The sequence below is a fragment of the Heterodontus francisci genome, chromosome 43, assembly GCF_036365525.1.
Source record: "Heterodontus francisci isolate sHetFra1 chromosome 43, sHetFra1.hap1, whole genome shotgun sequence".
In the NCBI taxonomy this organism is placed as follows: domain Eukaryota; kingdom Metazoa; phylum Chordata; class Chondrichthyes; order Heterodontiformes; family Heterodontidae; genus Heterodontus; species Heterodontus francisci.
Genome location: NC_090413.1, coordinates 19,065,626 through 19,079,141, shown reverse-complemented (window position 1 = coordinate 19,079,141; position 13,516 = coordinate 19,065,626). Strand labels below are relative to the sequence as shown.

Below are 13,516 nucleotides of genomic sequence, written 5' to 3'. Positions count from 1 at the left end.
TCGCCGCTATCGATGGAGCTCAAGAGAGCGGACACTTCTTCAAAGAAGCGCGCTTGCAACGCGCCGGGCCTGGGCGCGTACACGTTCACAAAGTGGAGCGGCACGCTACCCAGGCGAACGGCGAGGTGGAGCAAGCGGCCCGGCACTAGCTCCTTGACCCCCAAGATCTCCGGCTGAAAAGTCGGGGCCAACAAGATAGCCACCCCACTAGAAATAGGGGTGAGGTGACTCATGTAGACCCCACCCTGCCACTCCAGGAGCCAGGTGGCTTCGTCTCCCGGAACGGTGTGGGTTTCCTGCAGAAAGCTCACCGCGTATCTCCCTTCCCTGAGGACTGAGAGATTGTGAAATCTGCGGTGAGCCCCTCTGCTGCCGTTGATGTTGAGGCTGGCTATGGTTAGCTTCATGTCAAAGGTAATTAAAACCCGTCACAAACACCTCACTGTGAGGAGGGAGTGGAAGTGCACCTGGCCCTCCACTCCCCCAGCAACCCATTGAGGAACACATTAAAACGGCGCCTCTCAACCAGTTTCACGTCCGCGCGCTTGCCCGCTATCTTAAGGGCGGCACGGACGGACTGTATGATCAGCGCCAGATTCGACCAACGGTCGAGGGCCAGCTGAACTTTATTGCGGCAACCTCTGCAAGCCGTGAGGAAATCCTGGAGTTCCGCCGTGGGGATGAGAGGAGATTCGGTGGGAGGCACGAGGGACTCCACCACCTCACTGGCGATGGAATCAAGATCATCCTCCGTGCCCCGCACCGAATCCCCATCCTCCTCCGGGTCGTCACCGCCAGCGGCCGACACATCCACCACACACTGTGGGGCGGACGTCCCGGCCGCGCCAGCTGGTCCCGCCTCCGTCACGATCCCACCCCCAGGATCGATGGCGGAGGAGTCCTTTCTGGGTTTTATTGTGAAACTGGAGCCTGTAGGCGCCAGCGGTTCAGGACCCCCCTCCACCTCCGTCCCCAGGCCAATGAGTGGTCCAGGGGAGACAGAAGTTCCGGACTCCGGGAAACCAGCCGGAGCCGAGACTGGAGGCGGCGAGAGGAGGCCATCTCCTGCTCCGCCAGCACCCACAGGCCCAGCAGATGGGGCAGCATTCTCAGTTATAACTGGGTCGGGGGTCTCCTGGTTGGTGGTGGACTCCGGCTGGGAGGCCCGACCCTCTGGGGCCTCGCCCTCCCCTTCATTCAGGACACCCGACCCAGTAGCAGTGGCAGAATGGGCGGCTTCCCCAGGCTCCCCCACCACAAGCAGGGCCCCATTTACTCCTTCAGGAGGGGCCTCATGTACCGGGGCCATCCCCTCCCCTCCATCCTGAGGAATAGGGAGCACCTGCCCGGACTTTGCAGCCTTGGTGGTGGCGGTAGGGGAAACCTGGGGACCCGAAACAGGAGACAGCTCCCCTCCAACAGATGGGCCTCAGGCCTCAGGGCCCCTTGTTACCTCTGTGGAGGGGTGCCTCCTCCTCTTTTTCCCAGTTGTGTGCGGAGGCTCAGAGACCTCCATATCATCAGAGGCCTCCACCTCCACACTCTCCTTTTTTTTATTCACCCTGGGCCTGAGCCCAGCCCTGGGGCAAGTTGACTTCCCGAGATCGGGCCTTGGGCTGAGCTCAGGCTCGGGTAGTGTCACGATATCCAGGGGACGCGCCTCTCGATGTTTATTTCTCCTCCGCGCCTTCCTTCCACTTGGACGGTCACCCCACTCCCTGCCGGAGGCCGTGAAAACCACAGCCTCCGGTACCGACTGAATGGTATCTGGTGGTGGTGTAGTGGGGGTGGGAGGAGGTGCAGCGTCGCCACCCTGGGCCGCTGAGTTGGAGTTGGCAGCCGGGAGGTTGGGGCAGTTCTTACAAACATGCCCCACCCCCTTACAGACATGGCACCGCACTCCGTCCAAGGTCCAGAAGACGCGGTAGGCCGTCCCCTGGAATTCTACATTGAAGTGGCCCTCTGTCACCTCCTCCTGCGCCAGCTGCATGAATAACTGGCGGCGGAAGGAGTACATGTGTCGGAGGCTGTTCTCCCGAAGCCCGAGCGGGACTGGGGTGAGCCCCGTCTTTACCTCCCCCAGATGGTGCAGGTGGGGAAGGAGGAGCTCACCAGGGATGAAGGGCGGGACATTGGATAAAATGAGCCTTTGCGCAGTGGCCTCCAGGGGGTCCACTGGCAGAAAGGTCCCGCCCACGGTGAGCCCCTTGCTCAGAGCCAGGGACACCGCCCTCTCGGTCTTCAGGAAAAACACTGCCTTCCCGTACATTTTAGAGGCTGCAACAATGGCCGAAGGGCCGACAACCTCGGCCATTGCTTTCACGCATGCCTCTATAGTCATGTTCGGATGGACGTAGCTCTTGACCCCATGCTTCGATGTTAATAAAGCAAACGGTGACGGGGCAACAGGTGCAGCTGCAGCAGCCGCAGCAGCATATGTACGGGAAGGCCCCGCCACCGGCAAAGGAGGGCTTGCCATGGGCTCTAAGAGCTACGTCCACCCCCAAGAAACAAAACAAATTTACACAATTTAAAAAAAAAAGCAAACTTTAAACAAGGTGGAGTGGGAGTAGAGGAGGATGGCGTAGGATGGTAAAGGAAAAGGGGAGGATAGGTGACTGAGGCGACTGAGTGGAGGAAGGGAGAGAAAGGCTGAAAAGGATGTTTGTTCCAACTGCCAGTTGGAGCACCTTTATCACAATTAGTCCAAACTTGTTTGTTGTCTTCCAGTTGGGGGAGGCTTCTTCGCCCGGGACGGCTGGAGCCGCCCGGTACTCTCCTCTTCTGATTTTAACAAGACAGTCTTCATCCGGGCAACTCCAGCCGTCCCGAGCAGGCAGTTGGGGTGGGGAGGGAGCTCCCTGTGTGCAAACACCAATACAAACACAGGGGCCCCTACTGGATTTGGCTGCCCCACCCCTGAGTCTTCAGGCCTCTTCTCCCTCCCCCAAACAGTTTAAACTTAATAGTCTTTCAGGTGCCCTGACACCCACCTCTCCAGAAAAATTGCAGCCTTCCTTGATGGTTTCCCTCCACTCTGTATTCACCTTTCTCCAGTCCCTCTTCCCAGTTGGTGCAGTCTCCACTCTCCACTCTCCTCTTCCCAGTTGCTGCAGTCTCCACTCTCCACTCTGCAATTGCTGCAACACAGGTGCAGCTGCTCCCCCTGACTGCTGGCAGAAAGTGCTCCAAATTGACCAGCCAACCCCAGTGCTGTACCTGCCCTGGGAGTGTTTGATGGGACAGTGTAAAGGGAGCTTTACTGTGTATCTAACCCCCATGCTGTCCCTGTCCTAAAATGTTTCCTGTCCATTGCTGCCAAAAGTGAGGGAATCTTCCATTCATTCACGGTTACTTGATTCCCAATTGATAAAAGCACCAAAAGATTACTTTAAATAGAATTGTACTAATTGTTCTATGCCCCTTTCAGGAATGTACGAAACATTAAAAGGACCACAGGATTTTGCGAATCCCCTCTGTGTTGCCGTCATTCTCTAATATTACGGCCTGTCGTTCATTTCCTCTGTGGCTCCATTACATCGAGTTGGGGTGCTCAAGTAGCAGGCAGGATGCTACAGTCTCACGAACTGAGCGGACTGCACAGTAACTCGCTGACAGTGAGTGCCTTCAGGAACCTGTACATACACGTTCCTGCAGTCTGAAGCTATTCTGGGCTTAGTTGTGCAGGGAGAGCAGAAGAATGCAGTGAGGGCTTCTGTCACTTTGATGTGTGCTGTCACCTGTTCCGTGTTCATGATCTGAAAGACAGGATTAAAGGCTCCACATGGCTGCCCCTGAGGAACTGGTGGAGGCATCACTCTTTTATGTCTGTCAGAGATTTTTGTAGGTGTCGGATATTTTTGGAGCTTATCACCAGTACAGGCAATGAAAGAGCTGAGGGCCAGGCTGACCACATTCGTTCTTCTCCTGTTTGACTGCTGCTGTTACTCCAGACAACCTCCTGAAGGATTGATCAATTAACTGATCAATCGATTGATTGCCAATTTTCTCTCCCCCTCTCCTGAAGTCATTAGCTGGGAGTTTCTGCAAAGTGGTGTCGTGGTCATGTTATTGGTTGAGCGTTTCCATGAAGCCTCTCCCAAGAATGTGAGTTGAAGTCCCACCAAGATAGTGTGAGAATTAAAACAACAAATGGCAATGAAGCTGTTGGATTGTTGTATTAAAACCCAGCTGCTCACTCACACACTTTAGAAAAGGAAACCTGCCATGTTTACCCACTCTGGTGACTGATGTCTGCAGTGGCTCAGTTGGGAGCTTCCTTAACTCTGCCTTGGAAAGTTGTGGTTCAAACATTACTCGACTGCCTTGAGCATAGAGTCTCTGCTGACAACACTTCAATGCAGAACACAGGGTGTACTGTCAGAGGTGAAACATTAAACCAAGGCATGGGTTGAACTAAAATATCCTATGGCACTATTTCAAAGAAGAGCAGCGGAGTTCTCCCCAGTCACTTAGGGAATATTTCTCTATCAAACAACATCATTTAGAAAAACAAGTTACCTGGTCATTATCACATTCTTGTTTGGTGCCCAAGTTGATTGCCACATTTCCTACATTACAACAATGACTACACTTCAGAAGTATTTCATTGGCTATAAAGCATTTTGGGATGTCCCGCGGTCATGAAAGGTGCTATTTTTCTTTCTAATATCTGGCTCAAATCCCACACCAACATGTTTGCCCCTTAGCTGTCCTCTGAAGTTGGTGTGGACTAAATGGGCTGAATGGACTCCTTCACTGACTCTATGATTCTAAGTGGCCACTCATCCTGTATAGAAGTTCCGGAACCTTCTCAAGGGCAACCAGAGGTTCACAATACATGTTGGCCTTGCCAGCAACCCCCATATCTTAACTTCTGCTTCACCCAGTGGCCCAGCCCTGACTCCATTCCTTTGCATATTAGGTGGGTTCCTCGGGCACTGGTGAGGATATTGGCTCTGGGTGGGTAGAGACTGATTGTATCAGGTGTTGGCTGCAGTATAGCATGGCCAACCCATTCGAAAGGACATAAATAATGTTAGGGGCAGGGTTATTGGGTCCCAAAAGACTTGTCCCTGTGTGAAAGTCTACTTGTCTAGCCTCAAAACTTTCTCTCCAAAAACTTGTGATAGTCAGTTTGGCTCAGTTGACAGCACTCTCATCTCTACATCAGGAAATTTGTTGATTTGAGCCTTACTTCAGGTTTCTGCACATAATCTGAGACTCCAGTACAGTATTGAGGTAGTGCTGCATTGTTGGATAAAATAAGCTGTTCAGTTGAAGCCCTGCATGCCTGTTCAGCTGGATGTTAAAGAACTGACGGTACTATTCACGTAGTAGTGAATCACTGGGATCCTGACTGACATTTATCCCTCAGCCAACAGCATGGGAAAAGATTTTTTGGTCAGTCATCTCATTGCTACTTGTAAGACCTTGGTGTGGACAAAACAACGTTGTGTTCACAAATGTAGCAATGGTGACTGCACTTCAAAAGTAAAAGGACATCAGAATTTTTTTTTTATTTCCAAAATATACTTTATTTATAAAAATCTGTAAAAAATACATTACCAAACAGTTTCAAACACAGCACCAAGTCAAAAAATACAAACAGTGCAAAGGAGATCAGTTTCCTTCAATACAATCATGAGTTGCCTCACAACCCTTCCATTTCATTTGTCATGCCATATACATTTTTACATTTTACAGCAAATGAAAATATTAACGATACAGTTCGAGGGGTTTCCCATGGATCCAGCCCCTCAGTTCAGCTTGGTGGGGGGACCTTACACTGTGGTCTTTCCCCATTGAGCCTTTGCTGCGGCTGCCCCAAGCTTTAGTGCGTCCCTCAGCACGTAGTCCTGGGTTACAGAGCTGTTGGGGTGAACCTCGACAATAACCACTGCATCTCTTTCCACACCTGCTTTGCAAAGACACATTCCAGAAGGAGGAGGGCAACCGTCTCTTCCCCACCGCAGCCACCTCGAGGGCATTGTGCAGAGGGGTTGTGACTTCGGGCGTGTAGGAAGGATCTGACGGGGAGGGCTCTTCTCACCACCAGCCAAGCTACATCTGTTTGAAAGTTCAGACCTGTACTGTACCCGGCAGGAAGATCTCTGATAGCCTCGCGCTACTCAGGGATACGATCGCCTACGTACGGGACAGGAGGGTGGACACCTGCCTCATCAGCCTGGACCAGGAGAAGGCTTTTGACAGGATATCGCACACCTACATGATGGACGTGCTTTCCAAAATGGGGTTTGGGGAGGGAATCTGCAATTGGATCCAACTGCTCTACACAAACATCAGTAGCGCAGTCTCAATCAACGGGTGGGAATCTGAAAGTTTCCCGATCAAATCTGGAGTCAGACAGGGCTGTCCTCTGTCCCCGGTCTTGTTTGTTTGCTGTATTGAACCCTTTGCTGAGTCTATTAGGAAGGATGCGAGCATAAGAGGGGTGACAATCCCAGGCAGCGGAGGCACTCAGGTCAAAACCTCCCTGTACATGGATGACGTCGCCGTCTTCTGCTCGGATCCGCTGTCCGTGCGCAGACTGATGAGCATCTGCGACCAGTTCGAACTGGCCTCGGGAGCCAAAGTTAACCACGGCAAGAGCGAGGCCATGTTATTTGGGAACTGGGCTGACCGATCCTTTGTCCCCTTCACCGTCAGGTCAGATTACCTGAAGGTGCTGGGGATATGGTTCGGAAGGGCCGGGGCGTGCACCAAAACATGGGAGGAGCGAGTAGCCAAGGTACGACAAAAGTTGGGCATGTGGGGGCAGTGATCTCTCTCCATTGTGGGTAAGAACCTGGTCATCAGGTGCGAGGCGCTCACGTTGTTGCTCTACGTGGCGCAGGTCTGGCCCATACCCCACTCCTGCGCCGTGGCAGTCACCCGAGCCATTTTCCGCTTCGTCTGGGGATCTAAAATGGACCGGGTCCGGAGGGACACGATGTTCAAATCTCTGGACATGGGCGGGAAAAATGTACCCAACGTAGCCCTCATCCTGATGACCACCTTCGTGTGCGGCTGCATCAAGCTATGTGTAGATCCCCAGTACGCAAACTCCAAGTGTCACTACGTGCTGAGGTTCTATCTGTCCCCGGTGTTGCGAAGGATGGGCCTGGTCACATTGCCGCGGAACGCACCGTGCAGTTGGGCGGCGCCGTACCACCTATCCTTCGTGGAGCAGTTTCTGCGGAAAAACACCTTTGACCACCGGTCCATCAGGCAGTGGTCTGCACGGAATGTCCTCAAGGCCCTACGGGAAAAGGAAACGGTGGATCCTGTCGGATGGTTCCCCGAGCAGACCGTCAAAGTCATTTGGCGGAATGCCTCATCACCAGAACTTTCAAACAAGCACCAAGACGTAGCTTGGCTGGTGGTGAGAAGGGCCCTCCCCGTCAGATCCTTCATGCACACCCGAAGTCTCGCCCCCTCCGCACAGTGCCCCCGCGTTGGCTGTGGTGGGGAAGAGACGGTCGCCCACCTCCTCCTGGAATGTGCCTTTGCAAAGCAGGTGTGGAAAGAGATGCAGTGGTTTTTGTCAAGGTTCATCCCAAGCAGCTCTGTAACACAGGAGTCTGTGCTCTACGGGCTGTTCCCAGGGACGCACACCGAGACAAACATCAACTGCTGCTGGAGGGCTATCAATTCGGTGAAAGACGCCCTTTGGTCTGCCCGAAACTTGCTGGTCTTCCAGCGCAAAGAGTTGTCCACCGCCGAATGTTGCAGACTGGCACATTCCAAGGTCCAGGACTACGTGCTGAGGGACGCACTAAAGCTTGGGGCAGCCGCAGCAAAGGCTCAATGGGGAAAGACCACAGTGTAAGGTCCCCCACCAAGCTGGACTGAGGGGCTGGATCCATGGGAAACCCCTCGAACTGTATCGTTAATATTCTCAATTGCTGTAAATGTAAAACTGTAATTGACATGACAATTGTGAAACGGAAGGGTTGGGAAGAAACTCATGACAGTATTGAAGGAAACTGATCTCCCTTGCAATGTTTGTATTTTTTGGTGCTGTTTGGAAACTGTTTGGCAATGTAATTTTTACAGATTTTTATGAATAAAGTATATTTTGGAAATAAAAAAAAAAAAATCTGTTTGAAAGTTCTGGTGATGAGGCATTCCGCCAAATGACTTTGGCGATTTGCTCGGGGAACCATCCAACAAGATCCACCGTCTCCTTTTCCCATAGGGCCTTGAGGACATTCCGTGCAGACCACTGCCTGATGGATCGGTGGTCAAAGGTGTTTTTCCGCAGAAACTGCTCCACGAAGGATAGGTGGTACGGCACAGTCCAAACGGATGGAGCGTTCCGCAACAATGTGACCAGGCCCATCCTTCGCAACACCGGGGACAGGTAGAACCTCAGCATGTAGTGACACTTGGAGTTTGCGTACCGGAGGTCGACACACAGCTTGATGCAGCCGCACATGAAGGTGGTCATCAGGATGAGGGTGACGTTGGCTACATTTTTCCCGCCCTTATCCAGAGGTTTGAACATCGTGTCCCTCCCGACCCGGTCCATTTTGGATCCCCAGATGAAGCGGAAAATGGTTCGGGTGACCACCACAGCGCAGGAGTGGGGTTTGGGCCAGACCTGCTCCACGTACAGCAACAACATGAGCGCCTCACACCTGATGACCAGGTTCTTACCCACAATGGAGAGAGATCGCTGCCCCCACATGCTCAACCTTTGTTGTACCCTGGCTACTCGCTCTTTCCCAAGTTTTGGTGCACGCCCCGGCCCTTCTGAATCATATCCCCAGCACTTTCAGGTAGTCTGACCTGACGGTGAAGGGGACAAAGGACCGGTCAGCCCAATTCCCAAAGAACATGGCCTCACTCTTGCCGTGGTTAACTTTGGCTCCCGAGGCCAGTTCAAACTGGTCGCAGATGCTCATCAGTCTGCGAACGGACGGCGGATCCGAGCAGAAGACGGCGACGTCATCCATGTACAGGGAGGTTTTAACCTGAGTGCCTCCACTGCCTGGGATTGTCACCCCTCTTATGCTCGCATCCTTCCTAATAGACTCAGCAAAGGGTTCAATACAGCAAACAAACAAGACCGGGGAGAGAGGACAGCCCTGTCTGACTCCAGATTGGATCGGGAAACTTTCCGATTCCCACCCATTGATTGAGACTGCGCTACTGATGTTCATGTAGAGCAGTTTGATCCAATTGCAGATTCCATCCCCAAACCCCATTTTGGAAAGCACGTCCATCATGTAGGTGTGTGATATCCTGCCTAAAGCCTTCTCCTGGTCCAGGCTGATGAGGCAGGTGTCCACCCTCCTGTCCCGTACATAGGTGATCGTATCCCTGAGTAGCGCGAGACTATCCGAGATCTTCCTGATGGGTATAGTACAGGTCTGGGTCAGGGTGGATCACCAACTCCAGAGCAGACTTGACTCGATTGGCTAGGACTTTGGACAGAATCTTGTAGTCAACATTAAGCAGTGAGATGGGCCGCCAATTTCTGATTTCTGCCCTCTCCCCCTTCCGCTTGTAGATGAGGGTGAAGATGCCTTTCCTCATGGATTCTGACATGCTGTCGGCCAGGAGCATACTCTCGTATACTTCTCGTAGGTCTGGGCCGACCCAGTCCCATAGGGCCGAATACAACACAACCGGTAAGCCGTCGCTTCCGGGAGTTTTACTCGTCTTGGAGGACGTGACGGCATTTGTCAGCTCGTCCAGCGGTTTGTCCAGTCTCTCCTGCATGCTGTCATCTAAGACCTCCGTGATAGATGACAGGAAGGACTGGGAAGACGTTACCGAGCCATCCTCTTCCTTCAGGCTGCAGATAACAGAGCTCTCTCTCTGTACCTTTTGGAAGGAGTAACGCGAGCACGTCTCATCCTGCACGATGGAGCGGACTCTGGACCGGAAGATGATCTTGGAGGCCTCCGTGGCAAAGAGCAAGACCTGCTGTCTCTTCACCTCATGGAGATCCTCCTGGACCTCGACCCCCATCGACTGCAGCCGGAGCAGATTTTGCATTCTTTTCTGGAGTCGGGACGTTTCCCTCAGTCTCTCACTCGCCCTCTGAACACCTTTGAGGGCGGCACAGTGGCGCAGTGGTTAGCACCGCAGCCTCACAGCTCCAGCGACCCGGGTTCGATTCTGGGTACTGCCTGTGCGGTGTTTGCAAGTTCTCCCTGTGTCTGCGTGGGTTTTCGCCGGGTGCTCCGGTTCCCTCCCACAGCCAAAGACTTGCAGGTTGATAGGTAAATTGGTCATTGTAAATTGCCCCTAGTGTAGGTAGGTGGTAGGGGAATTGAGGGAAGGTGAGGATGTGGTTGGAATATGGGATTAATGTAGGATTAGTATAAATGGGTGGTTGCTGGTCAGCACAGACTCGGTGGGCCGAAGGGCCTGTTTCAGTGCTGTATCTCTAAATAAAATAAAATAAATAAATAACGAACCTCTTGATGTTCTCCTTGATCGCTTCCCACCAGAGACTCAAAGAGGGGTTTCATGGTTCTCCAACCTTTGTAATCCTTTTTGAGTTCCTCAATGTTCTCTGGGGTCAGCAGTGTAGCATTGAGCTTCCATATCCCCCTGCCAACCCGCTGGTCATCCTGTAAGTGACAGTCGGCCAGTAAGAGGCAGTGGTCGGAGAAGAACACCGGCTTGACATCGGCGGATCTGACCGTGACAGCACGGGACACAAACAGGAAGTCAATCCTGGAACGGGCAGACCCGTCCGATCTTGACCAGGTGTATCTACGCTGTGCTCCGTCTGCAGGTTTGCTGAAGATGTCGTGCAGTTTGGCATCTTTAACTGTTTCTATTAGGAATCTGGACGTAGCGTCCAGTTTGCTGTCGTCACTGCCGGATCGTCCAGCTGCATCGATGATGCAGTTGAAGTCACCGCCTAGGATGACTGGCCTGGACATCGCCAGCAGCAGTGGGAGCTGCTGGAAGACGGTCAGCCGCTCGTTGCATTGAACTGGGGCGTACACGTTGATCAACCGGAGCGGAGCGTTGTTGTACATCACGTCTGCTACGAGGAGGCGGCCGCCCACCACCTCCTTAACTTCGGAGATGGTGAAGTTACCTCCCTGCAGCAGAATACCCAGGCCGGAGGAACGGCAATCATTACCCCCCGACCAGATCGATGGCCCGTGGGACCACTATCGCGACCACTGCCTGTAGGTGCTGAGGTGTGGTATTCCACACTCCTGCAGAAACAGTAGGTCGGCTTTGACCTTGGTGAGGTAATCCAAGGTTGAAACACATTGCGTAGTGGATTTAATGTTACGCACATTAATGGAAGCAATTCTTATACCCATTTTTTAAAAGTTAGTTGTTGCTTCCCATACCATTTGTCCTTGCTAGTCCCAGCCCTTCAGGATGTTCCTGCATACCCATCGTGTATGCAAGCTGTTTCACGTTCGTTGGGCTCAAAAACCCCTCCTGGTTTTTCATGCAGGGTTTGTTCCGCTGGGGTGACATCGGGGGGGTCTTGTAAGCAGCAAGGATTGGGTTGTCCTCTGCTGTTCCCCTCCGTTCCTCCTCGAAAACATCACTGCTCCCGGCTTCCCGGAGCTGAGGTGTGCCAGACGTGTCTTTGCTCTCGGTGTCCCGGAGCTGGGATGCGTTGGCCATGTCGTTAGGTGTGGCGCTTTGGGGTTGGGGCACGCCGGCCCATCACAGCTTCCAGTACCCGGGGCCTGGGGGGCTTTATCTTCCAGCTCTTATCTGCCGCCTCTTTTGAAGGGGCCGTCGTTCCAGCACTTCCTCGTCCAGTGAAGAAGAGCTGCTGTAGTCTGTCTCAGACGGTAGCCTCCTCTTGCCATTGGTTTGGGTGGTGGCCTGTTCCGCTTTTGGAGGACTTTTCTTTGTGGTTTTCCTTTGTACCACTTGCCACTGACCTGTTTGTCCATCTGCTGCCTCCTCCTCCATTGATTCTGTCTGTGGAGGAGGGGTTTCCGGGCACAGGGTAGGTGTTGGGTTGCTGGTTTCAGCTGCCTACCCTTTCTTCTCCTTCTCAGGTAGACTTACCTCGCTGTGGAGAAGGTTGCTTGTCTACTTTCCAGCACCGGATGCCTTCGTCGAACCTTCTCCCGGCCTTTCCTTGGACCTTGCCGCCTGAGCATAACTGAGGCAGCGTTTGGGGTAGGTTTTGTAGAGGTGCCCTGCTGCACGGCACAAGTTGCAACACTTAGTCTGCTTACAGTTCTTGGTCTGATGGCCTTCCTTCTTGCAGTTCTTGCAAACAACCGTGCTGCAGTTTGCTGCCACGTGACCAGATTTGCCACAGGTGCGACAAACTCTGGGCTGCCCAGCGTAGACCAAGAAGCCTCGACTTCCCCCGATAGCGAAGCTGGAGGGAGGGTGGATAATGGCTCCACTGGCATCGACCTTCAGGGTCATCTTGACCTGCCGCTCGCTGGTCCAAATCCCAAAGGGGTCCTTGACATCAGTGCTGCTGCCGGCCACCTCGACGTACCTGGCGAGAAAGGTGAGTACATCCACCACCGGAACATGGGGGTTGTAGAGGTGAATCGTCACCACCCGGTCCCATTGTGACGGAAGCGTGAAGAGCAGCTCCGCTGTGAGGATTGACAGTGGCGCCTGGTCCCCTTTCTCCTTGAACACCTTCAGGAACTTGATACATCCCGCCACATTCTTGAATGTCATGTCGAAATATCCACTGCTGGGGAAATCCTGCAGGTAGCTTGAAATCCACAGCAATCGATGAGGATTTTCTTGATGAAGAAGGTGCAACCGACCGGTGCATCTCCTTCCTTGTCCTTCACCACCACCCGAACGGTGTTCTGCACTCCCTGGCCTGAAGCTTGAAGATTGGTTATAGCCATTTTACTCAAAGCCTACCCAGGATTAAAAGCCACTGATCATGGTTTATCCTCTGCCAAGTAAGCACTAATAACAACAGATACTACACTTGATCTTAGCCAAAAGGCCGAGAATACTCTGAGAGATGTGATAAGCTGCTAGTTAATGTTCTCTTTAGTTGTTCCTGGATACATTCATACAGCCCACTTCAATGTTCTTCTTGGTACACTTCATCCCACAACTCAATTACCCTGTGGTCTCCCTGACTTCCCTTCTGATTTCCACTTCCCTCATTTTCACCTTGGGTTCCCTGGGATTTGAACCCTTCACCACAGTGTACAGTTTGCTTGCAGCAGTGCTGCAATCCCCTTCCTATATTACAGTAGTGACTACACTCTGAAGTACTTCATTGGCTATAAAGCACTCTGGGACATCCTGAGTCATGAAAGGCGCTATATAAATGCAAGTCCTTCTTTCTCTCTTTCTTCACACTGCACACCAGACGAGGTCTGGCCAACACTTTAAATAACAACAATCCAATCTATTTTGCTCTGTCGTTGTGTGAATTCAGACCTGAATTAGTGTCCCAGAATTCCTTGTGAGATCTAGGTGTCATGTGGGGGGAGGGGACGGAAGTGGGGGAGGGGTTGGATTAGGTGGTTAGGATCTTTGGCCTTCCCGTATGAATCTGGCTGTTCTAATGGAA

At 52.6% G+C, this 13,516-nt stretch overlaps 1 pseudogene; it reads right to left on the bottom strand.

Moving 5' to 3' along the window:
• Positions 1-12,840: 12,840 nt before the first annotated feature.
• LOC137355826 (U2 spliceosomal RNA) lies at positions 12,841-12,950 on the bottom strand (annotated as a pseudogene).
• Between the last annotated feature and the right edge of the window lie 566 nt (positions 12,951-13,516).